Raw genomic sequence first — 19,165 nt, 5'->3', positions numbered from 1 at the left:
AGTCCTGTTTAGTAACATGTAAAGGGAAAAGGAGAGTCTGTTGTATAGTAACATGTAAAGGGTAAAGGAGAGTCTGTTGTATAGTAACGTGTAAAGGGAAAAGGAGAGTTCTGTTGTATAGTAACGTGTAAAGGGAAAAGGAGAGTCCTGTTTAGTAACATGTAAAGGGAAAAGGAGAGTCCTGTTTAGTACCATGTAAAGGGAAAAGGAGAGTCTGTTGTATAGTAACATGTAAAGGGAAAAGGAGAGTCCTGTTTAGTAACATGTAAAGGGAAAAGGAGAGTCTGTTGTATAGTAACGTGTAAAGGGAAAAGGAGAGTCCTGTTGTATAGTAACATGTAAAGGGAAAAGGAGAGTCCTGTTTAGTAACATGTAAAGGGAAAAGGAGAGTCCTGTTTAGTAACGTGTAAAGGGAAAAGGAGAGTCCTGTTGTATAGTAACATGTAAAGGGAAAAGGAGAGTCCTGTTTAGTAACCTGTAAAGGGCTTCCAATAATACAGTCTTCTAACCTTCACTTGGTCTTCACCATCCCCCGATCCATGAAATTGTCCTGGATGGTCCTCCTTGATATTGTCTCTGTGTCTCTGAGATTTAGTGTTTTTCCTGGTCCTCCTTGATATTGTCTCTGTGTTTCTGAGGTAGTGTACTGCCTGGGGGGTTGGTACAGGATTAGCTGTTTCCTGCTTCCCGCCTGGTGTCTGGTGTGGACAGGTCATGTCAAGATCTGTTCCTGCTGATCTATCTATTGGCCTGCTCAGGCCGGGTGGCTCAAGTTCCCCTATAAATACACACAGGCTGCTGTCGGGAAGAGGAGAGAGGGAGGATGGATGGAGGGAGGAACCTAGGTCACTCTCGTAGCCCTCGCTACCCTATAGGGGGAGCTCCTTGTTCCCCCTATAAATACACACAGGCTGCTGTCGGGAAGAGGAGGGAGGGAGGATGGATGGAGGGAGGAACTCAGGTCACTCACGTAGCCCTCGCTACCCTATAGGTGGAGCTCCTTGTTCCCCCTATAAATATACACCAGCATAGCCCTCGCTACCCTGCGGTAGGAGGTAGGAAGGAAGGATGAGGAGAAGACGAGATTGGAGGGAGGGGAGAATTATGTTTCTTCATGGGAGTTGTGTGTGTTGATATGATCAGTAAATGTTTGCACTAATTCCTGCCCCCCCCCCCCCCCCCCCCCCCCGCTCCCGTCTCATCATTATAGAATGTGTTATACAGACGTGGTTAAGAAACCCACGAGACAAAACAAACGATTTGCGACGAGTAAGTCTGAACCTAGAGGAACTATTCTGTCCCGGAAGAAGTTGTTACAAGTTTAAAACGGTTATTTTCCGTTGTACAGTTTAAGTTAATGTTAGCACAGTGTATTGCTAGCAGAGGCAAGTAATCCAGCTAGCTAAGAGAGCGTTAGCATCGTCATGGCGGGCAGAAAAGGATTTGAGACAGACGTCAGAGCGGGAAAACAACGTGATTAAAAAAGGGAGGAGTATAGTAAAGGAAAGGCCTTTTATTCAACTGTGACGAACAACTTTGGAATGAGGAAATGAGCAAACTTGAGGATGAAACGACAGTGAGTAAAGTGAATGAAGATCACGTGACTGAGGAAAAAATATGGCTGTGGCAGAACAGAACGTTTCTGTGCTTGAGGACAATATTGAAGTGAGTAACAATCAGGAGCCTTTTGAGAAACGAAAAATGTCAGGAAATGTTTGGAAACATCGGACAATTTGATGAAAGTATTGAGCAGTGGCGCTCATATACAGAACGGTTGGAATATTTTGTTCTTGCCAAATGACATTGATGAGGACAAAAGAGTGCTTACATTTCTTTGTGTAATTGGGCCCAAATACATGTAATTTACTACGCCTCCTGCTACAGCCAGACAGGCCAGGTAATAAGATGTACAGGGATATTGTGGAAATACTGAAAGGACACTTTTCACCAAACCCCCTAGTTATTACTGAAAGGTTTAGGTTCCACAGAAGAAGTCAGGAAGAGGGAGAATCAGTACAGTAACTATCAGAGCATTGTGAGTTGAATACTGTTCTAAATGACATCATTAGAGGCAGACTAGTATGTGGGCTACAGTGAAGCTACACAAAAGAGACGATTGAATGAAAGCAATCTGACCTTGGTAAAGGCCGCTGAAGTCAGTGTGTCCATGGAACGATCTGCTAGAGAGGCTCAGCATGTTGAGTTCATCTGGGAAAAGTGCACAGAGTTGCAACTGAAAATCAGAGACGGGGAAATCAAGTCACATGCCTCCGGGACATCAGGCGTCTGGTGGATTGCCGAGCCTGTGGTAAAAAAGAGACACATCGAACGAGCCTGCAGAAACAAAAAGAGCTCAGAGAAAACCCTCAAAGACTGACAACAAGAAAGAGACAATCCAACGAGACAAAGAGAACAAGCTCACACCGTGGAGCAGGAGAGCACAGAGGTGAGCGACTCATCAGACGATGAAGTCACACTGAATATACTGACTGTTTCTGGGCTTCCGCACGGCTATTGTGTCTCTGACCTTGCCTGAGGGTCTCCAGTGATTGTGTCTCTGACCTTGCCTGAGGGTCTCCGGTGATTGTGTCTCTGACCTTGCCTGAGGGTCTCCGGTGATTGTGTCTCTGACCTTGCCTGAGGGTCTCCGGTGATTGTGTCTCTGACCTTGCCTGAGGGTCTCCGGTGATTGTGTCTCTGACCTTGCCTGAGGGTCTCCGGTGATTGTGTCTCTGACCTTGCCTGAGGGTCTCCGGTGATTGTGTCTCTGACCTTGCCTGAGGGTCTCCGGTGATTGTGTCTCTGACCTTGCCTGAGGGTCTCCGGTGATTGTGTCTCTGACCTTGCCTGAGGGTCTCCGGTGATTGTGTCTCTGACCTTGCCTGAGTGTCTCCGGTGATTGTGTCTCTGACCTTGCTACATGGTCACCTGTGCGAATACAAAAGACCGTCTCAGACATTCTACAAAAAGACAGTGAAACACCTTCCACTTCAGCCAACGCACATCGTGTTAAAGACTTAGACAGGTGAATCTGATGCCGTGAGAGGCATCACTGAGGTCAGAGTTCAGTTAAATGGACAAACTGAGAAAAATCACACTGGACCGGCCATCAGTAGGTATAATGACACATGGAGACACAAGCCTACCTGCCATCTTAAAGAAACATGGAGAAGCATTTAATGGAGAGCTGGGTATCATGAAAGACATTTCAGTGAAACTTAGCATTAAGCCAGACGGCAAACCAAAGGTTTCTAAAAGCACCTTATGTTCTCCGACCAAAAGTCCAGGCTGACTTGGTGGGTCTAGTTAAGAACAATGTCCTGGAGCCGGTCAGCAGTGAGTGATTGGGCTACACCCATCGTACCAGTCCTTAAGGAGGATGGTGGAATCAGGATATGTGGAGACTTTTAAGTTAACCCGGTGTTGTCCGCTGAGGAGTATTCACTACAACACATCAACAACCTTTTCGCAGGTTTAGCTGGGGGGGGGGGGGGGGGGGGGCAAAAGTTCAGCAAAATCAACCTCTGCCAAGCCTACTTGCAGAGACACATGGATGAAATGTCAAAAGAGCTGCTGACCATCATAACACACAGCGGGCTCTTCAGGTACTGTCATCTACCATTTGGAATTTTATTTAACCAGTGAAGTTGACTGAGAACACATTCTCATTTACAGCAACAACCAGGGGAATAGTTACAGGGGGGAGGAGGGGGGATGAATGAGCCAATTGTAAACTGGGGATGATTAGGTGATGGTTTGAGGGCCAGATTGGAAATTTAGCCAGGACACCAGGGTTAAAACCCCTACTCTTACGATAAATGCCATGGGATCTTTAGTGACCACAGAGAGTCAGGACACCCGTTTAACATCCCATCCAAAAGACAGCACCCTACACAGGGCAATGTCCCCAATCACTGCCCTGGGGTATTGGGATATTTTTTTTTAGAACAGAGGAATGAGTGCCTCCTACTGGCTCTCCAACACCACTTCCAGCAGCATCTGGTCTCCCATCCAGGGACTGACCAGGACCAACCCTACTTAGCTTCAGAAGCAAGCCAGCAGTGGGATGCAAGGTGGTATGCTGCAGCAGGGTGGTATACTGCAGGGTGGTATGCTGCAGGGTGGTATACTGCAGGGTGGTATGCTGCAGGGTGGTATGCTGCAGGGTGGTATACTGCAGGGTGGTATGATGCTGGCTGCAGGGTGGTATGCTGCAGGGTAGTATACTGCAGGGTGGTATGATGCTGGCTGCAGGGTGGTATGCTGCAGGGTGGTATGCTGCAGCAGGGTGGTATACTGCAGGGTGGTATGCTGCAGGGTGGTATGCTGCAGGGTGGTATGCTGCAGGGTGGTATGCTGCAGGGTGGTATGCTGCAGCAGGGTGGTGTACTGCAGGGTGGTATACTGCAGGGTGGTATGCTGCAGGGTGGTATGCTGCAGGGTAGTATACTGCAGGGTGGTATGCTGCAGGGTGGTATGCTGCAGGGTGGTATACTGCAGGGTGGTATGCTGCAGGGTGGTATGCTGCAGGGTAGTATACTGCAGGGTGGTATGATGCTGGCTGCAGGGTGGTATGCTGCAGGGTGGTATGCTGCAGCAGGGTGGTATGCTGCAGGGTGGTATGCTGCAGGGTGGTATGCTGCAGGGTGGTATGCTGCAGGGTGGTATGCTGCAGGGTGGTATGCTGCAGGGTGGTATGCTGCAGCAGGGTGGTGTACTGCAGGGTGGTATACTGCAGGGTGGTATGCTGCAGGGTGGTATGCTGCAGGGTGGTATGCTGCAGGGTGGTATGCTGCAGGGTAGTATACTGCAGGGTGGTATGATGCTGGCTGCAGGGTGGTATGCTGCAGGGTGGTATGCTGCTGGCTGCAGGGTGGTATGCTGCTGCAGGGTGGTGTACTGCAGGGTGGTATACTGCAGGGTGGTATGCTGCAGGGTGGTATGCTGCAGGGTGGTATGCTGCAGGGTGGTATGCTGCAGGGTGGTATGCTGCAGGGTAGTATGCTGCAGGGTGGTATGCTGCAGGGTGGTATGCTGCAGGGTAGTATACTGCAGGGTGGTATGCTGCTGGCTGCAGGGTGGTATGCTGCAGGGTGGTATGCTGCAGGGTGGTATGCTGCAGGGTGCAGGGTGGTATGCTGCAGGGTGGTATGCTGCAGGGTGGTATGCTGCTGGCTGCAGGGTGGTATGCTGCTGCAGGGTGGTATGCTGCTGGGTGGTATGCTGCTGGGTGGTATGCTGCAGGGTGGTATGCTGCTGGGTGGTATGCTGCTGGGTGGTATGCTGCTGGGTGGTATGCTGCTGGGTGGTATGCTGCAGGGTGGTATGCTGCAGGGTGGTATGCTGCTGGGTGGTATGCTGCTGGGTGGTATGGTGCAGCAGGGTGGTATGCTGCTGGGTGGTATGCTGCAGCAGGGTGGTACGCTGCTGGGTGGTATGCTGCTGGCTGCAGGGTGGTATGCTGCAGGGTGGTATGCTGCAGGGTGGTTTGCTGCTGGGTGGTATGCTGCAGCAGGGTGGTATGCTGCAGGGTGGTATGCTGCAGGGTGGTATGCTGCAGGGTGGTATGCTGCTGGCTGCAGGGTGGTATGCTGCTGGGTGGTATGCTGCAGCAGGGTGGTATGCTGCAGGGTGGTATGCTGCAGGGTGGTATGCTGCTGGCTGCAGGGTGGTATGCTGCTGGGTGGTATGCTGCAGGGTGGTATGCTGCTGGCTGCAGGGTGGTATGCTGCTGGGTGGTATGCTGCAGGGTGGTATGCTGCAGGGTGGTATGCTGCAGGGTGGTATGCTGCAGGGTGGTATGCTGCTGGGTGGTATACTGCAGGGTGGTATGCTGCTGGGTGGTGAGAGAGAGAGACCCCCCCCAGCACAGACTATTGCAGCAAAGATACTGGAGACTGAGACAGGGGGGGTCGTGGGACACTTTAGGACAAGGCTGAGTATAGCCCACGAAGATCTACCCCACCGCCCGAGCCCGACGGGGTGCAAAACCAGACAGGAAGATCACGTCAGACTCAGTGACCCACTCAAAGTCGAGAATAGCAACAACAAAAAAAGCCTGGCATGACGTGACGCGCCCCTCCTAGGGACGGCATGGGAGAGCACTAGTAAGCCATTGACTCAGCCCCCCCATAATAGGGTCAGAGGCAGAGAATCCTAGTGATGTGTTGGAGTTGTGCCATCATCATGGGAGTTGTGTGTGTTGAGATGATCAAGTTCTAAGTAAAATGATTGAACTAATTCCTGTCTCCAATCTCATCATTATTGAATTGCTATAAAGATGTGGTTATGAAACCCACCAGACGTAAAACTCTCCTCTTCTCCACCCCTAACACCCCAAAACACTATTTTGTTTTGGAGAGGAGGAAGAGGGTAGTACAGGTATTGCGCTCTTCCTCTCCTCCCTTCCTTCCCCTTTGTCCCTCTCTCCTTTCTCCTGGGTGGCTATTTCTGCAGTGGATCTATGAAGACCTGTCCACTCTAAACAGGATTTGGTTTCAGCGGATCTATAAAAACCTGAGCTTTCTAAACAAGGTTTGGTTTTCTGACAAGGTCAATGGCGAGAGAAGAGAGAACATATATACCATTTAGCAGAGAACAAGGAGGTTGGTTGGTGCTGCTGTTAGACAGTTTTACAGAATGCTTTGTGTTACGGCTACACCGCCTGGGATAACAGGTTTGGTGCTGCACAGGGCTGCCTGTTTGAGCTACGCCGCCTGGGATAACAGGTTTGGTGCTGCACAGGGCTGCCTGTTTGAGCTACGCCGCCTGGGATAACAGGTTTGGTGCTGCACAGGGCTGCCTGTTTGGGCTACACCGCCTGGGATAACAGGTTTGATGCTGCACAGGGCTGCCTGTTTGATGTTTTGGGCTACACCGCCTGGGATAACAGGTTTTATGCTGCACAGTGCTGCCTGTTTGAACTACACCGCCTGGGATAACAGGTTTTATGCTGCACAGTGCTGCCTGTTTGAACTACACCGCCTGGGATAACAGGTTTGGTGCTGCACAGGGCTGCCTGTTTGGGCTACACCGCCTGGGATAACAGGTTTGATGTTGCACAGGGCTGCCTGTTTGAACTACACCGCCTGGGATAACAGGTTTGGTGCTGCACAGGGCTGCCTGTTTGAGCTACGCCGCCTGGGATAACAGGTTTGATGCTGCACAGGGCTGCCTGTTTGGGCTACACCGCCTGGGATAACAGGTTCTGTGCTGCACAGGGCTGCCTGTTTGAGCTACGCTAGTGCATCTGGTCAATGGAGATACAACAGAGAACGAAGTGTTTGTTTGGGGCTGCTTTACTTCACATAGCCGTGTGTGTTTGTGCTGACCTAGGCCCAGGGACTCAGACGACAGAAAGAGGACTCTACTGTTGGGGAGGAGATAGGCTGAGAAAAAAAAGAAGAAACCAGAACACTCTCGAATGGAGTTGCAGTCCAGGGGAAATAAGCAAGTGTTGCCAATATAACAAATCAAATCGTATTTGTCACATGTGCCAAATACAACAGGTGTAGGTAGACCTTACAGTGAAATGCTTACTTACAAGCCCATAACCAACAATGTACTGTAGGTTTAAGAAAATACCTAAAAGAAAGAGATAAGAATAACAAATAATTAAAGAGCAGCAGTAAATAACAATTGCGGGGCTATATACAGGGGGTACCCCGGTACAATGTGCATTTCATAAGTATTCTAGTAAAGTGTGTACATTAAACATATTAAACACGTCTGTAAAACCACAATGAGGACGTCGACCTATAAAGTGAGTGTTCATAAATCATTGGGTAACAGTGCAAGACAAAAACGTCAGAGTAGCGGTGGCATTAGTTCATGTTCACATTTCTAACATGGCCATTTCATCATTAAGACCTTTTGGCAATAACGTCTGGTGGGTGAAAATCCCAAAACATTATATTTTGCTCAGAGTATTGTTTATATCACCTCCCCTGTCTGATATCTTGACTTCCTGCTCCCACTCCCCCTCCCTGGCGCCAGGTTCCCCAGCACTCCTGCCACCATCAGAACGCACACCTGTTCCCCTCGTTACTCACGTCAGCGATTCGTTGCACTCACCTGGACTCACCTGTGTTTATTTCCTCCCCGTATATCTGTCTGTTTCCCAAGCTATGTTTCCCCGCTTCAGGATGAATTGCTGTTTGTCATTTTGTTAGCTGGTTCTGACGCTGTTCCTGTCCTGTTCGTTGTCTGTTCTACATTAAACGTTCAACGCCCCGTATCTGCTTCTCTTCTCCAGCGTCGTTCACTACACTTTCTCTATGCCACAAAATCTCAAAGGTAGAAATGTCCTGTTTTTGGACATTAAAATGTACAGCGACTGGATAATCCCTGTCAGTCTTTCCTGATTGAACTTTTATGTTGACTGATTCTCTGTTTGAGAGAACGAGAGGTGTTTACCGACATAGCACAGCCCAGATGAACATGTAATAATGTAAATAACATGGGTGGTGGAACACGTAATAATGTCATTCCAAAGAGGCTACCATTCCAAAGAGGGCGTAAAAAGAGCCTGGCTCATTTTATTTTGTGGCTGGCAGCTGTCATGGACCAGTTTTTCGCATATATTGCGTCCTCTCCTATATACAATAAGTGGTGGGTTCTTAAATTCAGCCGGCAAAGCTGGGTCCGATGATTAAAATATGCCAGTGTTTATTGACAGCATCTCCCACTTTGCGTGAGTTCAAAGTATATGTAGTTGTGAACATTACGGAGTGTTCTGTAGCTTTAGCGGGTCTTTTATGTAGCAGTTCGTCTCGTGTTTTTCCCAAATGAAGAGCTTCATCCACACGTTGTGACGAATAGCCTCTTCTTAGAAACCTCATGCGCATCTCCGCTGCTTTTTCTAGATAATCCTCTGTGGAGTGGCATATACGGCGCAGTCTAAAAAACTGGCTTCTTGGAAGTCCTCTTTTTAATGGCTCAGGATGGAAGCTGTCCCCCTGTAATAGAGTATTTCTGTCCGTTTCTTTTCTATACAGAGTTGTAAACAAGGTTCCATTTGATTTCTCAATCCACATATCGAGATAATGAACACGTTCAGTGTCACGTTCAACAGTGAATTTGAGATTGGGGTCAATGTCGTTGAGTAGTGCCATAAAATCTGACAGCTCTTTTTCCGTTCCTCTCCAGGACGTCAACGTATCGATACCACTTCAGGATTTTAATCAAAAATGTATTTTCGGGTTTCATTGTTATTAACAAAATGTTTTTCAAAATGACTCACACAAAGGTTAGCATAGCTTGGAGCGAATGTGGAGCCCATCGATGTTCCATTCATTCATATGTGACCAGATTACAGTCTTCTGTTAAACCCGTTATTGGTGAGATCTTGTTTATGAAGTTTACAGTCTTTCACATATGATGGCAATGCTTGCACATGAGATTTAATAAAAGTCTACACATTTTTTTGACAATGGCTCTAGCCTAATCCTGCAACCACTGATCTGACTGGATACTTGCCTTGTTGTGTTTTAGGTCTGTGTAATTTCGGCTAAATGTACAAGGCATGGACGAATGACACATTTACAGCAGCGGTATTTATATTCAGGTTTTGAGATAAGGTTGTTTAATAGAGCTTGTTCACAGATTAGAGCACATCCCTTTTGAAACATACAGATGTGGGATCAACACTCAGTTTTCTATGGAAACTGTTCATTACCGTGTTGTCTCTGAATCTCTTCTTTGTATTTGTCATAGTCTAAAACAACCACAGCACCCCCCTTTATCTGCAAGTTGAATAACCAAAGATGGATCTTTCATTATTTCATTGAGTGTCTGTTCTTCTTTTCTGGTGAGGTTATTTTGAATATGTTTTTTTCCTCTCCTATGTACAGACTAACCTATAATAGGTATAAATCGAGGACTTGTTAACCATACGTTCGAATTTGCTTTTGGGGGTGCTTAAAATGGGTAACATGGGGCCTATCCTAGGCCTGGTAGAGAGAGGACTGTGGGGGAGGAGACAGACAACATGGGGCCTATCCTAGGCCTGGTAGAGAGAGGACTGTGGGGGGGGGGGAGACAGACAACATGGGGCCTTTCCTAGGCCTGGTACAGAGAGAACAGAGAGGGGTTTGGTTGGTGCTGTGTTGCACACTGTTTCTATTGTGCAATATGTAACGCCTCAGTGATCCAGATTGATTACAGACCTACATTTAGATCAGACTATCTGTCAAGTAGTCAGATTGAACACAGACCTACATTTAGATCAGACTATCTGTCAAGTAGTCAGATTGAACACAGACCTACATTTAGATCAGACTATCTGTAAAGTAGTCAGATTGAACACAGACCTACATTTAGATCAGACTATCTGTCAAGGATTTAACGTCAGAGATCCAGATTGAATTGATGAGCCCCTAGACTGACCTTCTTTTTGTTCTCGGTCCTACTTGGATCATCTCATGAGCTGCGAGAGGCTGATGGGAAAGAGACACCGCGACGTTTAGGAACAAACAAACACATTACTGAGGGAATAGCAGAATGCCATTGAAGTTGTTGAAATGTGACACGTCAAAATGTTGTTTAACTGTTACTATCAACTGCCAATGATAAACTTTCAGTATGTTAGAAGCACATAAGAAGCAAAAAAAAAACAGTATGATTTATGCAGAAAACCATTTGAGAAGGGTTTTCTATGGACTTTCTCTGGTAAAATATTACGCAACAGTATGTACATATTCCGCTGAGGTTTATTGAGCAAACAGCAAAATGCCATTGAAGTGGCACCATCCATTGGCACCACCCTGGCTCACATGGTCCCAGATCCATGAATTATCCTTCAAAACAACATATACCACATCTCCCTCCTCCAGCTGCAGTATGATACCATTAGATCCGTTGTAGGAGCAGTCCTTGTTCATAGCAGAAATAAATACGATTTGTTCTTTGTTCTTGTACAGCATGGAGTCTGAGCGGCGACCTGGTCCTGAATGGTGATAGACGCTAAAGTGATAGACTCCTGCCACTGGCGCTGTGAAGATGCCTGGATGAAAAGAGCACACTATTTAATGTGGGAAGATGTTGATCATAAATTAAGAAGGAGAAGGAGACATAATAGTTTAATATGAGCACGATGACTTAACCTGTTGCCGGGTTGTAAGCGTTGCCAAGGTTGGTGTAGACCTTTTCGTAGACAAGCGTTTTGTCAACATTGAAAGGTCCATAGTATCCAGTACCCCCAAATCCAGCTGAGAACGCCACCTTCGTTTCTGTCAGACACAAAATGACACGTGTTACAACTATAGGACTCGGCAGCTGATTAATTCAGTAAGCCCATGTTAAAACAGTGAAGAAACTATCTACCTGCTTTAGCGTTCAGTGTCTCCACCTGGCGCTCAGCAGCTGCAAGCCGGTTCTCCAGGACTTCAATCTTGCTTGTCGCACATGACAGACGGGCAGTTTTTGTCTTCGTTTTCTGGGGTTGTAATCGTAGCCGCAGTCAGACCGCTGCACAGCAACACCAGCAAAGCTACAGCACCCTTCATTCTATACCTGGACTCCCAACGTCTTCAGTTTATCAGTTGCTTACCACTTAGGTGTGGAATTAGGTTTGTGAAAAAAGGGACCTGTGCTAGGGCACTTAAATTAGAATGTTTAGTTAAATATTTACCAAATTATATCATTACTGGTTGTTCTATTTACTCTCTATTTACCGGATAGACTTATCTAACAAAGTCATTGACCTACGTTTCGTGTTGGCGTAGGCAGACCTTTACTTTTTGGCCTTGGGGGTACACAGCACAGAAAATAACAAAAATTATTATAGTGTTAACAAGTCACAAACAATGAAACAGGCTTTACGGTCATAATACCGTAGGAAGAAGTCAGACAGAGGAAATTATCACCTATAGCTTGCCATGAAACACAGAGGATGAAGAACAGACTCACACAGCCATAAGAAAGAGCAGAAGACCCCTCTCTTTCATTCCTTTCATTATTTTATTTATTTTTAGGACATTGTAATTACAGTCCGCTCTCCACCGTTCCTTTCTTCTTTCCAATATATCTCTGGTCTGGTTTGATCTGGTTTGGTTTGGCACCGTCAATGAACTGAGAAGAGAGACAACAGAGAGCAGAGAGAGGGGGTTTATTTGCTATGTACTGTGTTATGTGTTTTGAGTCGTACTGACTGAGACAACATGTTCGGTGCTGTTGCTCCGTGTTGTCTGTTCAGGCTGTACTATACAATGCAGAGAAAACCGAGAGCAGAGAGCATAGCACGGGACGCGTATTGGGGGTTTCTATACTGCACAGTGCTGTGTGTTTGGGCTGTACAATCACACTTGCAGAACCAGGAGCTGGATGAGATGACAGCAGAGAGAGAGAGGAGAGAGACTAACCTGCAGGTTGACAAGTCTATCAAGAGACTAACCTGCAGGTTGACAAGTCTGTCAAGTGACTAACCTGCAGGTAGACTAGTCTATCAAGAGACTAACCTGCAGGTTGACAAGTCTATCAAGAGACTAACCTGCAGGTTGACAAGTCTATCAAGTGACTAACCTGCAGGTTGACAAGTCTATCAAGAGACTAACCTGCAGATTGACAAGTCTATCAAGAGACTAACCTGCAGGTTGACAAGTCTATCAAGTGACTAACCTGCAGGTTGACAAGTCTATCAAGTGACTAACCTGCAGGTAGACTAGTCTATCAAGTGACTAACCTGCAGGTTGACAAGTCTGTCAAGTGACTAACCTGCAGGTAGACTAGTCTATCAAGTGACTAACCTGCAGGTTGACAAGTCTGTCAAGTGACTAACCTGCAGGTTGACAAGTCTATCAAGTGACTAACCTGCAGGTTGACAAGTCTGTCAAGTGACTAACCTGCAGGTTGACAAGTCTATCAAGTGACTAACCTGCAGGTTGACAAGTCTATCAAGAGACTAACCTGCAGGTTGACAAGTCTATCAAGAGACTAACCTGCAGGTTGACAAGTCTATCAAGTGACTAACCTGCAGGTTGACAAGTCTATCAAGTGACTAACCTGCAGGTTGACAAGTCTGTCAAGTGACTAACCTGCAGGTTGACAAGTCTATCAAGTGACTAACCTGCAGGTTGACAAGTCTATCAAGAGACTAACCTGCAGGTTGACAAGTCTATCAAGTGACTAACCTGCAGGTTGACAAGTCTATCAAGAGACTAACCTGCAGGTTGACAAGTCTATCAAGTGACTAACCTGCAGGTTGACAAGTCTATCAAGTGACTAACCTGCAGGTTGACAAGTCCATCAAGTGACTAACCTGCAGGTAGACAAGTCTATCAAGAGACTAACCTGCAGGTTGACAAGTCTATCAAGAGACTAACTTGCAGGTTGACAAGTCTATCAAGTGACTAACCTGCAGGTTGACAAGTCTGTCAAGAGACTAACCTGCAGGTAGACTAGTCTGTCAAGTGACTAACCTGCAGGTTGACTAGTCTATCAAGAGACTAACCTGCAGGTTGACTAGTCTATCAAGTGACTAACCTGCAGGTTGACAAGTCTATCAAGAGACTAACCTGCAGGTTGACAAGTCTATCAAGAGACTAACCTGCAGGTTGACAAGTCTATCAAGAGACTAACCTGCAGGTTGACAAGTCTATCAAGTGACTAACCTGCAGGTTGACAAGTCTATCAAGTGACAAACCTGCAGGTTGACAAGTCTATCAAGTGACTAACCTGCAGGTTGACAAGTATATCAAGAGACTAACCTGCAGGTTGACAAGTCTGTCAAGAGACTAACCTGCAGGTAGACTAGTCTGTCAAGTGACTAACCTGCAGGTTGACAAGTCTATCAAGAGACTAACCTGCAGGTTGACAAGTCTGTCAAGAGACTAACCTGCAGGTTGACAAGTCCGTCAAGAGACTAACCTGCAGGTTGACAAGTCTATCAAGAGACTAACCTGCAGGTTGACAAGTCCGTCAAGAGACTAACCTACCGGTTGACTAGTCTATCAAGAGACTAACCTGCAGGTTGACAAGTCTATCAAGAGACTAACCTGCAGGTTGACAAGTCTTTCAAGAGACTAACCTGCAGGTTGACAAGTCTATCAAGTGACTAACCTGCAGGTTGACAAGTCTATCAAGTGACTAACCTGCATGTTGACAAGTCTATCAAGTGACTAACCTGCAGGTTGACAAGTCTATCAAGAGACTAACCTGCAGGTTGACAAGTCTATCAAGTGACTAACCTGCAGGTTGACAAGTCTATCAAGAGACTAACCTGCAGGTTGACAAGTCTATCAAGTGACTAACCTGCAGGTTGACAAGTCTATCAAGTGACTAACCTGCAGGTTGACACGTCTATCAAGTGACTAACCTGCAGGTTGACAAGTCTATCAAGTGACTAACCTGCAGGTTGACAAGTCTATCAAGAGACTAACCTGCAGGTTGACAAGTCTATCAAGTGACTAACCTGCAGGTTGACAAGTCTATCAAGAGACTAACCTGCAGGTTGACACGTCTATCAAGTGACTAACCTGCAGGTAGACTAGTCTATCAAGTGACTAACCTGCAGGTTGACAAGTCTATCAAGAGACTAACCTGCAGGTTGACAAGTCTATCAAGAGACTAACCTGCAGGTTGACAAGTCTATCAAGTGACTGACCTGCAGGTTGACAAGTCTATCAAGTGACTAACCTGCAGGTTGACAAGTCTATCAAGAGACTAACCTGCAGGTTGACAAGTATATCAAGTGACTAACCTGCAGGTTGACAAGTCTATCAAGTGACTAACCTGCAGGTTGAAAAGTCTATCAAGTGACTAACCTGCAGGTTGACAATTCTATCAAGAGACTAACCTGCAGGTTGAGAAGTCTATCAAGTGACTAACCTACAGGTTGACTAGTCTATCAAGTGACTAACCTGCAGGTTGACAAGTCTATCAAGAGACTAACCTGCAGGTTGACAAGTCTATCAAGTGACTAACCTGCAGGTTGACAAGTCTATCAAGTGACTAACCTGCAGGTTGACAAGTCTATCAAGTGACTAACCTGCAGGTTGACAAGTCTATCAAGAGACTAACCTGCAGGTTGACAAGTCTGTCAAGAGACTAACCTGCAGGTAGACTAGTCTGTCAAGTGACTAACCTGCAGGTTGACTAGTCTATCAAGAGACTAACCTGCAGGTTGACAAGTCTATCAAGTGACTAACCTGCAGGTTGACAAGTCTATCAAGAGACTAACCTGCAGGTTGACAAGTCTATCAAGTGACTAACCTGCAGGTTGACAAGTCTATCAAGAGACTAACCTGCAGGTTGACAAGTCTATCAAGAGACTAACCTGCAGGTTGACAAGTCTATCAAGTGACTAACCTGCAGGTTGACAAGTCTATCAAGTGACTAACCTGCAGGTTGACAAGTCTATCAAGTGACTAACCTGCAGGTTGACAAGTCTATCAAGTGACTAACCTGCAGGTTGACAAGTCTATCAAGAGACTGACCTGCAGGTAGACTAGTCTGTCAAGAGACTAACCTACAGGTTGACTAGTTTATCAAGAGACTAACCTGCAGGTTGACAAGTCTATCAAGTGACTAACCTGCAGGTTGACAAGTCTATCAAGTGACTAACCTGCAGGTTGACAAGTCTATCAAGAGACTAACCTGCAGGTTGACAAGTCTATCAAGAGACTAACCTGCAGGTTGACAAGTCTATCAAGTGACTAACCTGCAGGTTGACAAGTCTGTCAAGAGACTAACCTGCAGGTAGACTAGTCTGTCAAGTGACTAACCTGCAGGTTGACAAGTCTATCAAGAGACTAACCTGCAGGTTGACAAGTCTATCAAGAGACTAACCTGTAGGTTGACAAGTCCGTCAAGAGACTAACCTGCAGGTTGACAAGTCTATCAAGAGACTAACCTGCAGGTTGACAAGTCCGTCAAGAGACTAACCTACAGGTTGACTAGTCTATCAAGAGACTAACCTGCAGGTTGACAAGTCTATCAAGAGACTAACCTGCAGGTTGACAAGTCTTTCAAGAGACTAACCTGCAGGTTGTCAAGTCTATCAAGTGACTAACCTGCAGGTTGACAAGTCTATCAATTGACTAACCTGCAGGTTGACAAGTCTATCAAGTGACTAACCTGCAGGTTGACAAGTCTATCAAGAGACTAACCTGCAGGTTGACAAGTCTATCAAGTGACTAATCTGCAGGTTGACAAGTCTATCAAGAGACTAACCTGCAGGTTGACAAGTCTATCAAGAGACTAACCTGCAGGTTGACAAGTCTATCAAGAGACTAACCTGCAGGTTGACAAGTCTATCAAGAGACTAACCTGCAGGTTGACAAGTCTATCTAGTGACTGACCTGCAGGTTGACAAGTCTATCAAGTGACTAACCTGCAGGTTGACAAGTCTATCAAGAGACTAACCTGCAGGTTGACAAGTATATCAAGTGACTAACCTGCAGGTTGACAAGTCTATCAAGTGACTAACCTGCAGGTTGAAAAGTCTATCAAGTGACTAACCTGCAGGTTGACAATTCTATCAAGAGACTAACCTGCAGGTTGAGAAGTCTATCAAGTGACTAACCTACAGGTTGACTAGTCTATCAAGTGACTAACCTGCAGGTTGACAAGTCTATCAAGAGACTAACCTGCAGGTTGACAAGTCTATCAAGTGACTAACCTGCAGGTTGACAAGTCTATCAAGTGACTAACCTGCAGGTTGACAAGTCTATCAAGTGACTAACCTGCAGGTTGACAAGTCTATCAAGAGACTAACCTGCAGGTTGACAAGTCTGTCAAGAGACTAACCTGCAGGTAGACTAGTCTGTCAAGTGACTAACCTGCAGGTTGACTAGTCTATCAAGAGACTAACCTGCAGGTTGACAAGTCTATCAAGTGACTAACCTGCAGGTTGACAAGTCTATCAAGAGACTAACCTGCAGGTTGACAAGTCTATCAAGTGACTAACCTGCAGGTTGACAAGTCTATCAAGAGACTAACCTGCAGGTTGACAAGTCTATCAAGAGACTAACCTGCAGGTTGACAAGTCTATCAAGTGACTAACCTGCAGGTTGACAAGTCTATCAAGTGACTAACCTGCAGGTTGACAAGTCTATCAAGTGACTAACCTGCAGGTTGACAAGTCTATCAAGTGACTAACCTGCAGGTTGACAAGTCTATCAAGAGACTAACCTGCAGGTTGACAAGTCTATCAAGTGACTAACCTGCAGGTTGACAAGTCTATCAAGTGACTAACCTGCAGGTTGACTAGTCTATCAAGTGACTAACCTGCAGGTTGACAAGTCTATCAAGAGACTAACCTGCAGGTTGACAAGTCTATCAAGTGACTAACCTGCAGGTTGACAAGTCTATCAAGTGACTAACCTGCAGGTTGACAAGTCTATCAAGTGACTAACCTGCAGGTTGACAAGTCTATCAAGAGACTAACCTGCAGGTTGACAAGTCTGTCAAGAGACTAACCTGCAGGTAGACTAGTCTGTCAAGTGACTAACCTGCAGGTTGACTAGTCTATCAAGAGACTAACCTGCAGGTTGACAAGTCTATCAAGTGACTAACCTGCAGGTTGACAAGTCTATCAAGAGACTAACCTGCAGGTTGACAAGTCTATCAAGTGACTAACCTGCAGGTTGACAAGTCTATCAAGAGACTAACCTGCAGGTTGACAAGTCTATCAAGAGACTAACCTGCAGGTTGACAAGTCTATCAAGTGACTAACCTGCAGGTTGACAAGTCTATCAAGTGACTAACCTGCAGGTTGACAAGTCTATCAAGTGACTAACCTGCAGGTTGACAAGTCTATCAAGTGACTAACCTGCAGGTTGACAAGTCTATCAAGAGACTGACCTGCAGGTAGACTAGTCTGTCAAGAGACTAACCTACAGGTTGACTAGTTTATCAAGAGACTAACCTGCAGGTTGACAAGTCTATCAAGTGACTAACCTGCAGGTTGACAAGTCTATCAAGTGACTAACCTGCAGGTTGACAAGTCTATCAAGAGACTAACCTGCAGGTTGACAAGTCTATCAAGAGACTAACCTGCAGGTTGACAAGTCTATCAAGTGACTAACCTGCAGGTTGACAAGTCTGTCAAGAGACTAACCTGCAGGTAGACTAGTCTGTCAAGTGACTAACCTGCAGGTTGACAAGTCTATCAAGAGACTAACCTGCAGGTTGACAAGTCTATCAAGAGACTAACCTGTAGGTTGACAAGTCCGTCAAGAGACTAACCTGCAGGTTGACAAGTCTATCAAGAGACTAACCTGCAGGTTGACAAGTCCGTCAAGAGACTAACCTACAGGTTGACTAGTCTATCAAGAGACTAACCTGCAGGTTGACAAGTCTATCAAGAGACTAACCTGCAGGTTGACAAGTCTTTCAAGAGACTAACCTGCAGGTTGTCAAGTCTATCAAGTGACTAACCTGCAGGTTGACAAGTCTATCAATTGACTAACCTGCAGGTTGACAAGTCTATCAAGTGACTAACCTGCAGGTTGACAAGTCTATCAAGAGACTAACCTGCAGGTTGACAAGTCTATCAAGTGACTAATCTGCAGGTTGACAAGTCTATCAAGAGACTAACCTGCAGGTTGACAAGTCTATCAAGAGACTAACCTGCAGGTTGACAAGTCTATCAAGAGACTAACCTGCAGGTTGACAAGTCTATCAAGAGACTAACCTGCAGGTTGACAAGTCTATCTAGTGACTGACCTGCAGGTTGACAAGTCTATCAAGTGACTAACCTGCAGGTTGACAAGTCTATCAAGAGACTAACCTGCAGGTTGACAAGTATATCAAGTGACTAACCTGCAGGTTGACAAGTCTATCAAGTGACTAACCTGCAGGTTGAAAAGTCTATCAAGTGACTAACCTGCAGGTTGACAATTCTATCAAGAGACTAACCTGCAGGTTGAGAAGTCTATCAAGTGACTAACCTACAGGTTGACTAGTCTATCAAGTGACTAACCTGCAGGTTGACAAGTCTATCAAGAGACTAACCTGCAGGTTGACAAGTCTATCAAGTGACTAACCTGCAGGTTGACAAGTCTATCAAGTGACTAACCTGCAGGTTGACAAGTCTATCAAGTGACTAACCTGCAGGTTGACAAGTCTATCAAGAGACTAACCTGCAGGTTGACAAGTCTGTCAAGAGACTAACCTGCAGGTAGACTAGTCTGTCAAGTGACTAACCTGCAGGTTGACTAGTCTATCA

General features: G+C 46.0%; 1 long non-coding RNA gene across 1 annotated transcript; it reads right to left on the bottom strand.

Moving 5' to 3' along the window:
• Nucleotides 1-9,554: 9,554 nt before the first annotated feature.
• LOC120058138 lies at nt 9,555-11,591 on the bottom strand. The gene is made up of 4 exons (XR_005477983.1): nt 11,323-11,591; nt 11,103-11,228; nt 10,215-11,002; nt 9,555-10,166 (listed from the first exon to the last, which is right to left on the bottom strand). It is a non-coding gene; the product is annotated as an uncharacterized LOC120058138 (long non-coding RNA).
• Between the last annotated feature and the right edge of the window lie 7,574 nt (nt 11,592-19,165).

This window comes from Salvelinus namaycush, chromosome 2 (genome assembly GCF_016432855.1).
Source record: "Salvelinus namaycush isolate Seneca chromosome 2, SaNama_1.0, whole genome shotgun sequence".
Taxonomy (NCBI): Eukaryota; Metazoa; Chordata; class Actinopteri; order Salmoniformes; family Salmonidae; genus Salvelinus; species Salvelinus namaycush.
Note: the sequence above shows the minus strand (reverse complement) of the source record. Positions and strands in the feature narration are given on the sequence as shown.